This window comes from Poromitra crassiceps (genome assembly GCF_964638095.1).
Source record: "Poromitra crassiceps genome assembly, chromosome: 14".
NCBI lineage: Eukaryota > Metazoa > Chordata > Actinopteri > Beryciformes > Melamphaidae > Poromitra > Poromitra crassiceps.
Genome location: NC_139633.1, coordinates 32,664,054 through 32,678,766, shown reverse-complemented (window position 1 = coordinate 32,678,766; position 14,713 = coordinate 32,664,054). Strand labels below are relative to the sequence as shown.

General features: G+C 43.2%; 1 protein-coding gene across 1 annotated transcript in view; it reads left to right on the top strand.

The window, feature by feature from the left end:
• The first annotated feature begins 2,730 nt into the window (after positions 1 to 2,730).
• LOC310789401 (NLR family CARD domain-containing protein 3-like) overlaps positions 2,731 to 14,713 on the top strand; it is an 86,499-nt gene continuing 74,516 nt past the window's right edge. Inside the window, exon 1 of the mRNA XM_083651044.1 lies at positions 2,731 to 2,832. The gene's annotated coding sequence lies outside the window, so the exon portion shown is untranslated. The remainder of the gene's footprint in view (positions 2,833 to 14,713) is intronic.

Sequence of the window (14,713 nt, the reverse complement as noted above, 5' to 3'; positions counted from 1 at the left end):
CACGGTCTCTGGTGGAGGGGCTTCCTCCCTCACGATCACAGCGGCCGCGTCCCAGGCAGCGCACCTGGCAGGCTCCGGTGCCGGTGATGAAGGGGCGTCTTCCCTGCTACTCCCGGCCACGGTCTCCGGTGGAGCCGGAGGGGCTTTCCTCACGATCACGGCGGGCCAGGCAGCGCACCTGACAGGCTCCGCCGGTGGCGGTGGATGCAAAGAAGAAGGGGCGTCTTCTTCCCTGCTACTCCCGGGTGCTGGTGCAGCGTCGCTACTAGTACTAGCAACAGCGGTATTGCTAGTGCTACTAGCAATAGCAGCTAGCACAGTGCTGCTAGCTGTCTCCGGCGCCAGCGAACTTGAAGGTGCACCAGGTCGGGCGAGGGCCAGCCGGCCCGCAGCGGCAGCGATGGTGTTAGCACTAGCAGCAGCACGGACGGTAGCAGTAGTGTCGATGTGATGCTGCTGCTGGCAGCGGCCTCCGTCTCCGGTGGTAGCGGTGGACTTGGTGGATCCCTCCCGATGGCTTTGTTGTCAGACTTGTCACTACTAGCCGCGGCAGACCTGGGTTCAATAAACCTTAACAAGGAACCCCTCTGCTGTTCCCGTGCTTGCTCCTTTTGCAACTGGGCAACTTTGCAACTTTCTTTTTAAACTGGGCACCAGACAATTTTGGTCGCTTAGGGTTAGACATGATGTTTAACTGGCGCTTTTTTCGCTTTGTCTTCGTTGTGGCGTTGTTGGGGTGAGGGCGGGCCACAGCGGGAGCAGGTAGGCGGGTGCTGCAGGTGCATGAAGCCCAGTCATTGGTGCAGCGCCACATTGACCCATTCCTCAGCAAATGACTATACGGCAGAAAATGTGATCAACCAACCAGCAACCACGAACCACATTATTTTATTTTGGTTTTATTGTGTGGGTTTGTTTGTTTTTTCTGCCTCATCTTGCCGCCCCCACAAGATGGCGCCATAGGCGGTCGCCTATGTCGCCTATATGCACGAACCGGCCCTGGATGTATGACCTCCCAACAATACTACAGAGAAGCCTCTCTGCATTGTCAATATGCCGCAGTGCTGTGTCCCTCATTGTTGGAATAGATCCAAGACAAAAAAAAAGATTCAACTGTCATTCTCCTTGCGATGAGAAAGAGAAGAGGACATGTTTGCAGTTAATAAGGTTCACAAATACAACAAAGTTTGGCGCAAAAACTAAAAATATTATCTATAAAAATGTATGTTAAGTTAAACAATTATTTATATAAAGATATCTAAAAAGATTCACGGGATCCACCATAGTTGTTTTGAATGAGGCAAATGAGGAGCGGTGCCGCTTGGCCCCGGAGGTGACACGGGGTGAACATCTGTCGTCAGTCTTAACAACCGATTGTCCAGCTTGTCCAGGAGGACGATTAGGTGAAAATGAGGTTGTAGCTCATGGTCTACCTTAACCTGACATTGTCAGATGGGGGCGGTATTGAGAGAATCCAGCTTGCTTGCAAGGTTAGGTCTACCTTACTAAGGTGGGAAAGAGGCGTGGTTTGTGTGCATTACAAACACCTTGCTTCTGAGCTATTGATCTGAAGTGTGAATCTGTCAACGTATTTCCAACTTTAGTGAATGTGAGCGGAGCTGTGTGTTTTTCAAAGGGAAGGCAGACGAGACAGGCAGTATTCACGCCGTAAGTAAGTTGCATAATCGTCACAAACAATCTTGTCATCTATTTCAGGCAGTTACAGCACTGAAAATGCTAAATGCTTTTGCACACAATAAGTGTCAAAAATGGTTGCACGTTTAAAAATAAATACGATCTTATGTTGTGTCACCTACGTTTACACACTGCCCCACGAAACTTTCTTCTGTCATTAAAGTTTTCGGAACAGGTTTGATTTTCTGTGTTTTTTGGTATCAGTCAAAAGGCGTTTGTGAGCTGTTTGACCCGTGTATGATGATGATGATGATGATGGGAGTATAAGTAATCAGTTGTGTATATAAATAAATAAAGGAGCAAAAAGAAGAAGAAAAAAAGAATTTGGGTGTGTCCCGGAGGCTTTGGGGAGGTCTAACTCCCACGGGTCCACTAGTGTATAGAATTGGTGATGTCACCAGTGATGTCACTCGAGAACTCAATGAGGACATAATCAGTGAGTGATGTCAACAGTGATGATGTCACCAGATGATGTCATCATTGCTCGAGTGACATCACATTATCATTACGTAATTAGGACAATCATCATTAGGTAATTAGGGAAATGAATCTGCCCTAATTACCTAATTAAGAAATCTGGCTCCATTAGGTCACCCGCAGGGGTGCTCTTTACACTTCCTGAAAGTTTCACCCCGATCGCATGTAGAATGGCATAGCTGTGGCCGAACAAAATTCTGCTCGTGTTTTGGGGAATTTTTGACCATGTTGATCAATTCTCGAGTGATCAAAATGGCTAAATCTAAATCTGGCACCAGATCTGTGCTACAAATGGGATCAACCTCAGCATTTAATATGAAATCATAGACTTTATATGACATCATAGACTTTCAGCACCCCAAAGCTCACTGACTCCAGAGTCTCTGCGTGTTGTGGCATGTGGCCACACCTCAATCAGTGTCAAGGCAGGTCTTTCCATGTCTTTAGTATTTGGCATTTGCCCATTATGGGCGTGGTTAGAGAATGTTGTTGCGCATCATCTACTGTAACTGCCTCCCTGTTCATTTCCTCTTTTGTGCATCATAAAGCTTTAGGTGATCTGACAACAGGCACAGACTGACTAAAACTCTGTCTATGTTCTCTTCATTAAAACCAGGCCAGATGTCCATCCCATCTCTATATGCCTCTAGAGAATGCCAGGTAAGATCTGTGCAATTAATCATTTAAGTGTATACTGTTGCTGTGCTTATTATATGTTTTTCTTATTGCATTTATGGGAGAGAAAACCATTACAAAATAATTCTAAGTTGCAAAATTCTAGGCATTAAAATAAAAATAAAAAAAGGACCCACTGAGCACCCCCGTGCAGCTACTGTGGCCAGACAGCAGATTTTGAGACATTAATTTGCAGGCAATCAAATGCATTTGCACTGTTAACAATTTTTTTTATGTCTAGAATAATATGTCTGAAACTTAGAATGATCTTTTAATTATTTTCTCTCATAAGTGCTTCAAGCCAAGTTGGAAGAAGGCAAAGACTCAAACTAATGATGCGGTGATGGTCCGATCACCTGCCCTTTACAGGGAACTTGACCGTGTTTTGAATTAGAATTATTTTATTTTGAACAAGCGACGTTTGCACATATAAATTACATAGTGTCACTGTCAGATTACTGGCAGAAATGTAAAAAAAATCTCCAAAAAAGCTATTTTTCATTTTAACATAGTTTAATAATAGCAACATTAATAACCAGTAATATAACATCTGTCGCTCGGCCAAAATACCTGAAACTTTCACAGGTTATTTTGGGGTACCTACTAAATCTTAAATCAATTTATGAAAATAAACAATTAAATAAAAATAAAATATATATTTTTTAAAAGGCTGAATTTGGAGATAGAAGCTATCCGCCGGACAGCGACAATAGTTTACATAAGGAACATGATAAGTTAGAAGAAATATACAAGATATAGACAGATATAAAGATATAAACATTATATTAACAACCAAGTGTGGCAAACCAGCAGGTTATATAAAAAACACACCTTTTCAGGCTCCACCTGGCCCCTTGTTGAACTAACATCTTTCTTAAAAAAACTTACCACTCTATTCCTTCAAATGTTGTAGCTGTCATAGATTATGTTGCATAGTTGATTTCTCTATTGTTGACAAAATGTTATTGTAAGTGAGAGTGAGAGTAAAAGCATCTGCTAAATGATGTAATGTAATGTAATGTAAGGCAATGTAATGTAATAATGTTATATTTTGGCTGATCAACTGTGACAGCTTTGTTTGTTTGTTTGCGGGTCATGTGGGTCAGTTCAGGACCGTGAGCAGGTCACACTGGAATCTGATGTTGGGTCAGTTCAGGACCGTGAGCAGGTCACACTGGAATCTGATGTTGGGTCAGTTCAGGACCGTGAGCAGGTCACACTGGAATCTGATGTTGGGTCAGTTCAGGACCGTGAGCAGGTCACACTGGAATCTGATGTTGGGTCAGTTCAGGACCGTGAGCAGGTCATACTGGAATCTGATGTTGGGTCAGTTCAGGACAGACAGAGAAAGACAGACAGAGAGAGGGGGCAGAGACAGATAGCTGGGGAGACAGAGAGAGATAGCATTCATTTGTCTTGTATTATTCATTCATTCATTCATTTGTCTTGTATGTTTGATATAGTAAGTTTTCTAATTAATGTTTAGCTCTTCATGTCTAAACGCTTGCTTTGGCAATATGTACAGTGTTACTTCATGCCAATAAAGCCATTTGAAATGAATTGAATGGATAGCTGGGGAGACAGAGAGAGGGGGCAGAGAGAGACAGGGGGCAACAGAGAGAGGAGCAGAGAGAGAGAGAGATGGGGAGAGCCAGAGAGTGAGGGGGCAGAGTGGGCAGAGAGATAAAGGGGGAAAGACAGAGAGATGGGGCAGAGAGAGAGAGAGAAACAGGGAGGGGGCAGATACACACAGAGAGGGGAGACAGGGAGAGGGAGAGAGAGAGAAAGAGAGGGCGCAAAGACAAAGAGAGTGGGAGACAGAGAGAGAGAAAGACAGAGAGAGATGGGGCAGAGACAGAGAGAGATAGCTGGGGAGACAGAGAGAGTGGGCAGAGAGAGAGGGACAGAGAGAGAGGGGACAGAGAGAGATTGGGAGACAGAGAGGGGGGCAGAGAGAGGGTGAGACAGAGAGCGAGAGGGGGAGACAGAGAGAGACAGAGAGAAAGGGGCAGAGAGAGAGAGAGTTGTTTACCTGTTGAACAACTGTACAAATTTAAGTCAGAATGCCCCATTTTTTGGGAAGTTTATATGTACATATATCTTTGATTGTAAATTTTGACTGTTTGTACATTATACATCTTCGACTGTACATTCATTTATTATTATAATTTCCTTATTGTTGTACTGTTAATATGTGTATTTGCTTTGGCAATATAAGCACTGTCTTTTCATGCCAATAAAGCTATTTGAAATTGAAAAAAAAATTGAATTGAATTGAGAGAGAGAGAGAGACACTGGGGCATGTAAAAAAAAACCCAACAAGAACAAACAGGTATGCTGGCAGGTAGGCCCTGAAGGGAAATGACAGTTAGGGGAGCGCCTGAGCTGCTCCTTGAACTTAGATAATACCTCCAAAGAATGTTGTAAACAAGGAACACACACACACACACACACACACACACACACACACACACACACACACACACACACACACACACACACACACACACACACACACACACACACACAGCTGCTGCTAGACTGATCAGCACAGTGGCTCATTACCATCGCGCTTGATTTGATTTGATTGATTGATTTAGCTTACTGCATGGAAACGTGGAATCCTGTATCAGCATTAAAGTGACATTATTTCTGCATTCTGAAGGTTTTGTTATGGTCAGATGCATTAAAGTGACCTTATTTCTGCATTCTGAAGGTTTTGTTATGGTCAGATGCATTAAAGTGACCTTATCTCTGCATTCTGAAGGTTTTGTTATGGTCAGATGCATTAAAGTGACCTTATCTCTGCATTCCGAAGGTTTCTTTAGGGTCAGATGCATTAAAGTGACCTTATCTCTGCATTCTGAAGGTTTCGTTAGAGTCAGATACATTAAAGTGACCTTATCTCTGCATTCTGAAGGTGTCGTTATGGTCAGATGCATTAAAGTGACCTTATCTCTGCATTCTGAAGGTTTCGTTAGAGTCAGATACATTAAAGTGACCTTATCTCTGCATTCTGAAGGTTTCGTTAGGGTCAGATGCATTAAAGTGAACTTATCTCTGCATTCTGAAGGTTTCTTTAGGGTCAGATGCATTAAAGTGACCTTATCTCTGCATTCTGAAGGTGTCGTTATGGTCAGATGCATTAAAGTGACCTTATCTCTGCATTCTGAAGGTTTTGTTATGGTCAGATGCATTAAAGTGACCTTATCTCTGCATTCTGAAGGTTTCTTTAGGGTCAGATGCATTAAAGTGACCTTATCTCTGCATTCTGAAGGTGTCGTTATGGTCAGATGCATTAGAGTGACCTTATCTCTGCATTCTGAAGGTTTTGTTATGGTCAGATGCATTAAAGTGACCTTATCTCTGCATTCTGAAGGTTTCTTTAGGGTCAGATGCATTAAAGTGACCTTATCTCTGCATTCTGAAGGTGTCGTTATGGTCAGATGCATTAAAGTGACCTCATCTCTGCATTCTGAAGGTGTCGTTAGAGTCAGATGCATTAAAGTGACCTCCTCTCTGCATTCTGAAGGTGTCGTTATGGTCAGATGCATTAAAGTGACCTTATCTCTGCATTCTGAAGGTTTCGTTAGAGTCAGATACATTAAAGTGACCTCATCTCTGCATTCCGAAGGTTTCGTTAGAGTCAGATGCATTAAAGTGACCTTATCTCTGCATTCTGAAGGTTTTGTTATGGTCAGATGCATTAAAGTGACCTTATCTCTGCATTCTGAAGGTGTCGTTAGAGTCAGATGCATTAAAGTGACCTTATCTCTGCATTCTGAAGGTTTCGTTATGGTCAGATGCATTAAAGTGACCTTATCTCTGCATTCTGAAGGTTTCGTTAGAGTCAGATACATTAAAGTGACCTTATCTCTGCATTCTGAAGGTTTTGTTAGAGTCAGATACATTAAAGTGACCTTATCTCTGCATTCTGAAGGTTTCGTTAGGGTCAGATGCATTAAAGTGACCTTATCTCTGCATTCTGAAGGTTTTGTTATGGTCAGATGCATTAAAGTGACCTTATCTCTGCATTCTGAAGGTTTCGTTAGAGTCAGATACATTAAAGTGACCTTATCTCTGCATTCTGAAGGTTTCGTTAGGGTCAGATGCATTAAAGTGACCTTATCTCTGCATTCTGAAGGTGTCGTTAGAGTCAGATGCATTAAAGTGACCTTATCTCTGCATATACACAGGGGGCTCTACCTTCCCCCTGGCCTTAGGCGCTAAACTGGCGTTAAACGCAAAAAAATACGCTTTGCGCCTGCCTACCAGTGACCTGGGAATATAGCATCATGTTTTTAGGCCCCAAAATGCGCTTTACGCTGAAGAGGCGTGGCACAGTGCCGGAATAGGCCAGAATGGGCGTTTCGGCCTTAAATACCAGCCTAAAGCAATCTTCCCAACTGGCGTTAATTTTGCGCTTAGCGCTTTTCAAAACCAGGCCTTATTCAGTGTGCTGGCTCCCCTACCAAGCCACACACAGACACACATGTGCATTTTTCCCAGCATGCATTGAGGCTTACTACATTTTTACAAGAAAAAGCAACCAAATAAGCCTAAGTAGTAGATAGAAATAATATTTATGTTAACACAACATGCAATTCTAGAACATTTAAAGGTCCAAATTCGTGCAGCTGTAACCTCTTAAAAACGTGTGTCTCTGGTCCATAAAACATGATTCTGGATTAATTTGGCGAAAATATAGCAACCCCGTTTGTTGTGACGGAGTTGTCCCTTCCTCATCTCGTTGCGTCCCAAGAATGGTCTGTTTCTATAATATATTCAGAACTAACAGTTCCCATTGGCCGCTGAGGGAGAGCCCGCCCCAGGCTCCCAGCGGCCAATCAGATTAGCGTCTGTGGACCAGCACGCTAGGTTGTGTCCACAACTAACGCTATCGCTAACTTAACGTTGCTACGCTAAAGAGGACATCTCAAAATGCCTAGACTTACCGAATGCACCTCCGCAGTTGCTGGATCACGTACAGTTGGCGTCGCTCCAGCTAGAAGTGTTAATTTTGTGGCTATAGACAAAATGGTGCAGGTAGCTTGTGTGAGAGAGACCTGCGCAGTATGCTTGAGGACCATCGTGACATCCCAATACCCCGTCTGGGGGAACAGAGCGTTTGGGGGTGTGGCTTGAAGGAGACTGCAGGGGGATAGGGACAAATCCAACTGTGGCAGTTCTGAGCTTGTGACCACTCATTACAGGGAGGGATGACAGCAGTATATATGCATTTACAAGTAAAAACAGCTTTTGCACGGAATGGGACCTTTAAATATAGGACACAATAAAACATAAAAATCAAAACACAACCCTATGTGAAACATACATGTAATCCAGGTCGTACAGAAGGCATATATATCCGTCGCAAATACTTGTTATAGTCGAGTGACAACCGTAACACGGTTGTACTGTGATGTCCGCTCCAACAAGACATAGCTGACTTGACACGTACTTTTTCAACAAAAACACATTTATGCCATGACTTTACATAATGTATATTTATGTCACATCATTTAGCCTGTGCTGTGATGTGCAGGAGCAGCAGGTAGACTACAAGTTATAAAACAGCCTGCCCTGAATGAGCTGAGTGGGGGTGCTTGTTTTCGCTATTGTGAAAGTTATGTGTTTACAACATAAAGATCATGGAATTGGATGGTATCAGGAATGTCACGGATAGTTAATGTTCTATATTGTACATACTTAAAAAATAAAAATAAACAATAACAGCCGCCCTCAGGGCAGATTCCGCATCTGCAGCAGAACCTCTGCAGCCCCGTTGTGACGCGTTGAGACGTAAAACGCGTCAGAACGGAGCGCTCTGGCAGAGGAGGAAATGGGAGATCTCCCTGAGGAAAACAGAGAGAGAAGGTAAACACTGCCCATGTGCTTCTATTACTAAGATTATTAATGATACAATGTGGGTTGATTACCAGTAAAGCCATCCTTTAATGCCTGATACAAGATTGCACTTTTTCTTTGGGGGACATTTATGCCTTTATTGGATAGGACAGATAGACAGGAAGGCTGGGGAGAGAGAGGGAATGACTTTTGGCACGGGTCGGATTCGAACCCGGGTCGGCCATACTGAGCCTTTGTGGTACACGCTCTACCAGGTGAGCCACCGGGTCGCCCGGTTCCACAAGTTTCAAGACGTAAGAGGGCGCTTAACAGCGAGCTGTCAGAAGCGCCTCAATGGTTAGATACTGTCACCTCACAGCAAGAAGGTTGTGGGTTTGAATCTCCACCCACGTCCTTTCTGTGTGGAGTTTGCATGTTGTCCCGTGTTTTCCTGGGTTTCCTCCACATTCTAAAGACACGCTGTGTTTGTGTAGTAATGTAATCTAATAAAATGTGTAGTATGTATATGATGTATGTTGTGTGTCGATATATGATGTATTATATGACTGTGATGATGCTATGTAAAGACCGTTGAGACATGCTTGAGATATACGATGTATTATATGTAGGGATGGGTATCGTTAAGGAATTAACGATACTAGTACTCTTATCGATACTGCTTATCGATCCGGTACTTTAACGGTACTCTTATCGGTACTTTTTGTTATTTTTACGAGAAAAAAATCCCAAAACAAATGGGACTGGTTGTTGTCGGTTCTTTTTGTTATTTTTAAGAGGAGAAAGGTTTGGGGGGAAAGAGACAAATTAACCTGGTCACAGTTAGGTGGCACTCATTTATCCTTTCCTCAGTCATTCTCCCACTAGCTGCCATGGTGAAGGGGTTTCTGCTTGGACCAGCAGTAGAGGGAGGAGGGGTGGGAGTGGGACTCGGCCGGTTCATTGTAGCTGCAGGCTCAGCTAGCTTTAACAAAAAAAGTAGCAAAATCTTAATGGGTTCGTTTTTATTATTCATTTAAATATCCTAAAATATCCTTCTAATGGAGTTTTAACGCAGGTTCAGACAGGATGATCTTGATCCTCACCGGTTCCACAGTCACTGCACTTCTCCTGCTTGCTCACCTGGTAACCTGTCAGCTTCCTGGTGATAATTGAATAATCAGTGGTTGCCTCCCAGTTCCCCATAAGCCAATAGCATAGCAACACATCACCTCCTACACCTTTGCTCACCTGCACTTCTAGCCTATCACATTGTGGCACTCCCCTTTAGGCAGCCTATCACATGGTTGCTGTGTGCATAAATATGCTTTTCTGTGTCTCATTCAGTCTCTCTAAACCCTGCTGCGGCTGAGGCACACCACCTCCCCGTCTCCGCCAAATCCCTGATCCATCAGTCATCAAGAGGTTTCACCAGCACCAGTATCTAGACTCCACAGGGGGTATAAATGGCTGTGCTGTTCGAGCTGACCCAGCTCGATCTCGATATCTCCCTGTGGTGTCCAGCTCCAAAGACTAACTAACTTTCTCATCATAATATTCTGTAAAGATCATTCATCATCATTATAATAAAATCATTGTTTATTCATCAAGTCTCCTGATTGAACCACACTGTGCCAATAGCAACATTCAGCTAGGGAAAACATAATAAAAATAAAGCAAGACAGTATCTGTCTGCTGTACTTCCCCCCAAATCACTAAATAAAAATCCCCCCTGCTCTGAAAGTAACATTTCTGAACGACAACTGAGATGATGACCGTCACCTGACGATTTATATCAGACTGTATTTATGATTTATGATGATTAACACACCCAAACAGCGGGGAAATGTTTACTACTCTTGTCTTAACCATTACCATGTTCACATAGTTACCTGATGTAGACTGGTAACGCAACCGTGGCATCATTGACAGGAGATGATGGAGGGCGAGCTAGCTTGTCAAAAACTGTGCATTTCTCCATTTGAATGTGATGCACTTTGGCTAAGTGTTTAGACAAATTGCTCGTGTTTCCACCTTTTACTAGCGAAGGTTTTATTGCACTTGTGACAACGTGAATTGTCACCATCGACTTGAGTGAAGTACAACCACACTTTAGATCGCTTCGTTCTTTCAGCCATTCTTAACGTGTGCTCTGCTCAGTTGCATGTCTAGTCTATCTGCCTGCTTGCCGGTTCCCTGTTCCCTGTGCTGTGCATGTGTGTGGTGGGTGCTCTCAGGCACGCCCCCAGTCCCTCCCCTCTCAGTCCTACTCCTCTCGTCTTGGCTGGCAGTGCAGCAGCTGTGTCTCTCTCGTCTGACGGAGAGCAACGCGGAAAAGATTATCCCTTTTCTTGTTTGGAAATCACAAAAAACACATCATAGGCCTGTCTTACGGAGTTGGTGAGATAAAATGTGCAAGATAACATAACGTTTATTTAGCAATTATATAGCCTATAGGAAATCTATTTTCTTAATTTCTCCACTCCAGACAGTACCGATAAGAGAACCGTTAACGTGAAAGCTTATTGATCCTCCGGTATCCCAAAATCCGGCCCCGGGGCCCGTTTGGTACCGGGTCTCGGTACCCATCCCTAATTATATGACTGTGATGATGCTATGTAAAGACCGTTGAGACATGCTTGAGATAAGGGGCTATCAACAGAACTAACTTAACTGAATCAATGCCAGGCCACAAGTCTGACTGTCACATTTCAGCTGATTTGTAAAATCAGGCCGTTATTGAAAATAAGAATTTGTTCTTAATTAATTTGCCTGTTTAAATAAAGGTTGATGATGATGATGATGATGATAAAATGAAATCTCAAAACTGATGTAACAGCTAATTTAAATAAATTTGACTGAAAGACATTTGAACCATTGTTAGTACACCAAGTGAAAAACATTTCCACCAATAATTAGAGAGACTCCCATTTAGCACGACAGCATTTTGTGCTAAAGCGTTTGTTTGAAAGGCTTACAGCCGTTCTTTATGGAATGTGGATAGACCTGGTTGGTCTATTTGAAGCAAAGTGCTGTCCTGGTAGTTTCCACACTCTCAGGTATGCAATCTGTTACAACATGATGAGGCTACAGACAATTCACATTCCAGCAGTTTGTTTTTTCACTGCCTTCCATAGTCAAGTCAAGTCCATTTTATAACTAAACTTATCTGACACTTTTCATATCTGAACAAAAATAATTGGTAACACTTTACAACAAGGTAGGCAAAAGTTACAGTAGTTACTAGAGAACTACTGTAATGAGGAACTAACTATTAGTTAGTTATTCATTCAGTGTTTCCCATACATAGGGGAATTTATGGCACACCGCCACAACAAGATGTTGACAGTTTTTTTTACCCCCTCTCAAAACTCCACATTGGCCCTCTGTCTGTCTGTCTGTCTGTCTGTCTGGCTGTCTCTCTCTCTCTCTTTCACAAACACATAGGACAGCGGAGTGATGATTGAGTGATATCAGAGCCAATCAGAGGCAGAGTAGAACGGGTTAGATGTCATTTTCAAGACACGTGATCGATTAAATGCATCGTGATTCGTTGAGATGCACGTGAGGGAGGCGGCCGCCTTTCCTCGGAAAGTCCGCAGCCAGGAAAATCACATATCCCACCTACTCACCACCACCACGGTGTTGCTAATTCTCTTCTGTTATTTCCATCAGTCTTTTGTGTTGTTGCCTTCGGCTCTGGTGAAATAAAATCGATCTCCTTGCTCAGCCTTAACATGACGGGTTTCAATTGTTTTGAGAGAGAAAAAGTCCGCTGCTCGGGGAAGCCCTTGTACTTTGCTTGTAACGTCGGCTCCGCTAGGCCGGAGGCGGGGGTTTAGTGAAGCTGCGGTCTTGCCTGGGGAGAGGCCGCCGGGGTAGTGGCTCCCCTTCTCCCCGTAGCGTAACTCCTGTCCCCCGCCTCAGACTGCTTGGACAAAACAGCTTGGGAGTGTGTGAAGCACTGGGGAGCAGGGCTGCATGTGTAACCAGGTTAATGACTGCTAATATCAGTGATTAGGGTTGCCAAAAATTAATGCTAACACTTCCGGGTTCTTCACTGTTTCTGCCTATGAGATTTTTGATTGGGTTTTTGGCACGATGCTTCAAATGAGGTCTGTGGGTAACGCAAGCTTATTCAAATGCGAACCAGTGTTCAGCAGGATAATTTTCACACATGAGGACTAGTGATGGGAATTACGGCTCTTTGAAGGGAGCCGGATCTTATACTCCATTCCTTTCTGAGAGCCGTTCAAAATAGCGGCTCCTCGTTCCCCTTTATATATTTTTTTATGGGGGGCGCACTACTGTTTCTCTGCAAAATCACTAATATAATGATATGGTATAATTTGGATCAGATTTGTTTAGACCCACCACTATTTCATTTCGCATCAGTGGACTGCAGCAGCATTAAATTACTCATACAGTATTTCCAGACATAATGTCAATGATCTGCATTGTAAACATTACACAAGGTGACACCATATCATCTGCTTATTTAGCTAGTCAGTGAATTTACTGACTAAGCTGAACAACACTTTGCTACCCAGAAAGTCGGCAGATGCACTCCGCGGCGTAGCCCGTTTTGATATTAAGCTGAGTCCGCCCACCCAGGCCAGCTACAGCATGCGCCGGTAGCAATTAACGAGTGCACCCGACCTATCCTCCCTGCCCCATGCTCGCTAACTTCACGTCACCAGGCTCTTCTCGGCGAGAAAGAGCCTGGCCTCCGTTTACAAGTGATTTTGTCACCCTGCCTGTTTCTGGCCTAGAGCCGCCCTAGACAGGAAACAACAGCGGAAATAGCTTGTTAACTTGACAATCAGACACAATGAATAAGAAAATAAAACGGCAAACAACTGTACTATCAATGGCCTCAACACGAGACTCATCAGTCATTAACTAAATATGGACATACCGAATGAAGTTTTTTATTAGAAGTTCTTGTAGAAACATTGCGGATTCACAATATCACATATTTTAAGCCAATACAGAAGCTTTACTTTTCAAACAAATTGCCAGTTGATGGAATAGTTATAGTTGTCTGTCCGCTGTTATCGATAATGGAGGATCAAGTACAACAGTTGAAATCCAAAGGTATCTCTGCTCTGCTGCCTGTGCTGGGAAAGACATGGACATTGATCAAAAGATTTCACATGGCGAGTACCGTAAATTCCGGACTATAAGCCGCGGCTTTTTTCCCGTTTTTTGGCCTTTTTTGGCCCCTGCGGCTTATATAACGGTGCGGCTTATCTATGGATTTTTTTCAAAAAAAAAAAAAAAAAAAAAAAAAAACTCTCTTTTTTAGCACTCTTTCTAACTATAAATCCACTTCTGTTTTAATTTCCTCTCTTGCCCTCTTTTCACCACACTGTATGACACTGTATGACACTGTATGACACTGTATGACACTGTGTGCACTGTAAATAACAACACAGGTGGTGTTGTGTTATGTTGTTTTGTTGAAATGTTAATAAATGGGAGCATTACATATGGTAATTAAACATTAAAACACAATAAAAAAAAAAAAAAAAAAAAAAAAAAAACATTAAAACACCCGCGGCTTATAGTCCGGTGCGGCTTATATAAGAAAAAAATAGTCAACTTTGAAGGTGCGGCTTATACACCGGTGCGCCTTATAGTCCGGAATTTACGGTACTCCATTGTCTTTGGCTCTCCAGAAACCTTCCTCGGCAGTGACTACTAGAGTAATGTGCTAACGCTACTATACAACTTGTGTTGTTGTTGTTTTCATCAGGCTCTAGCTAACGTAACCTCGCCGCGTCAAGCTAACGGCAACAAAGAAGTTTTTTGGCGCACTTATTTCCGGTATTGTTTCCTGTTTCCTTGGTTTACGCCCCCATGATAAAAAGCGGAGTAAAGGGTGCCCAGACTAATGCTCGCTGCTTAGTGGACTAGTCTACCCTGTGTGCATGTGCTGGGGAGCCGCGGTCAGTGACATTTGGGCACAACATTAAAACAAACGGCTCTCAAGTAGGACTCGGTTCCCTTCGTTCATAGC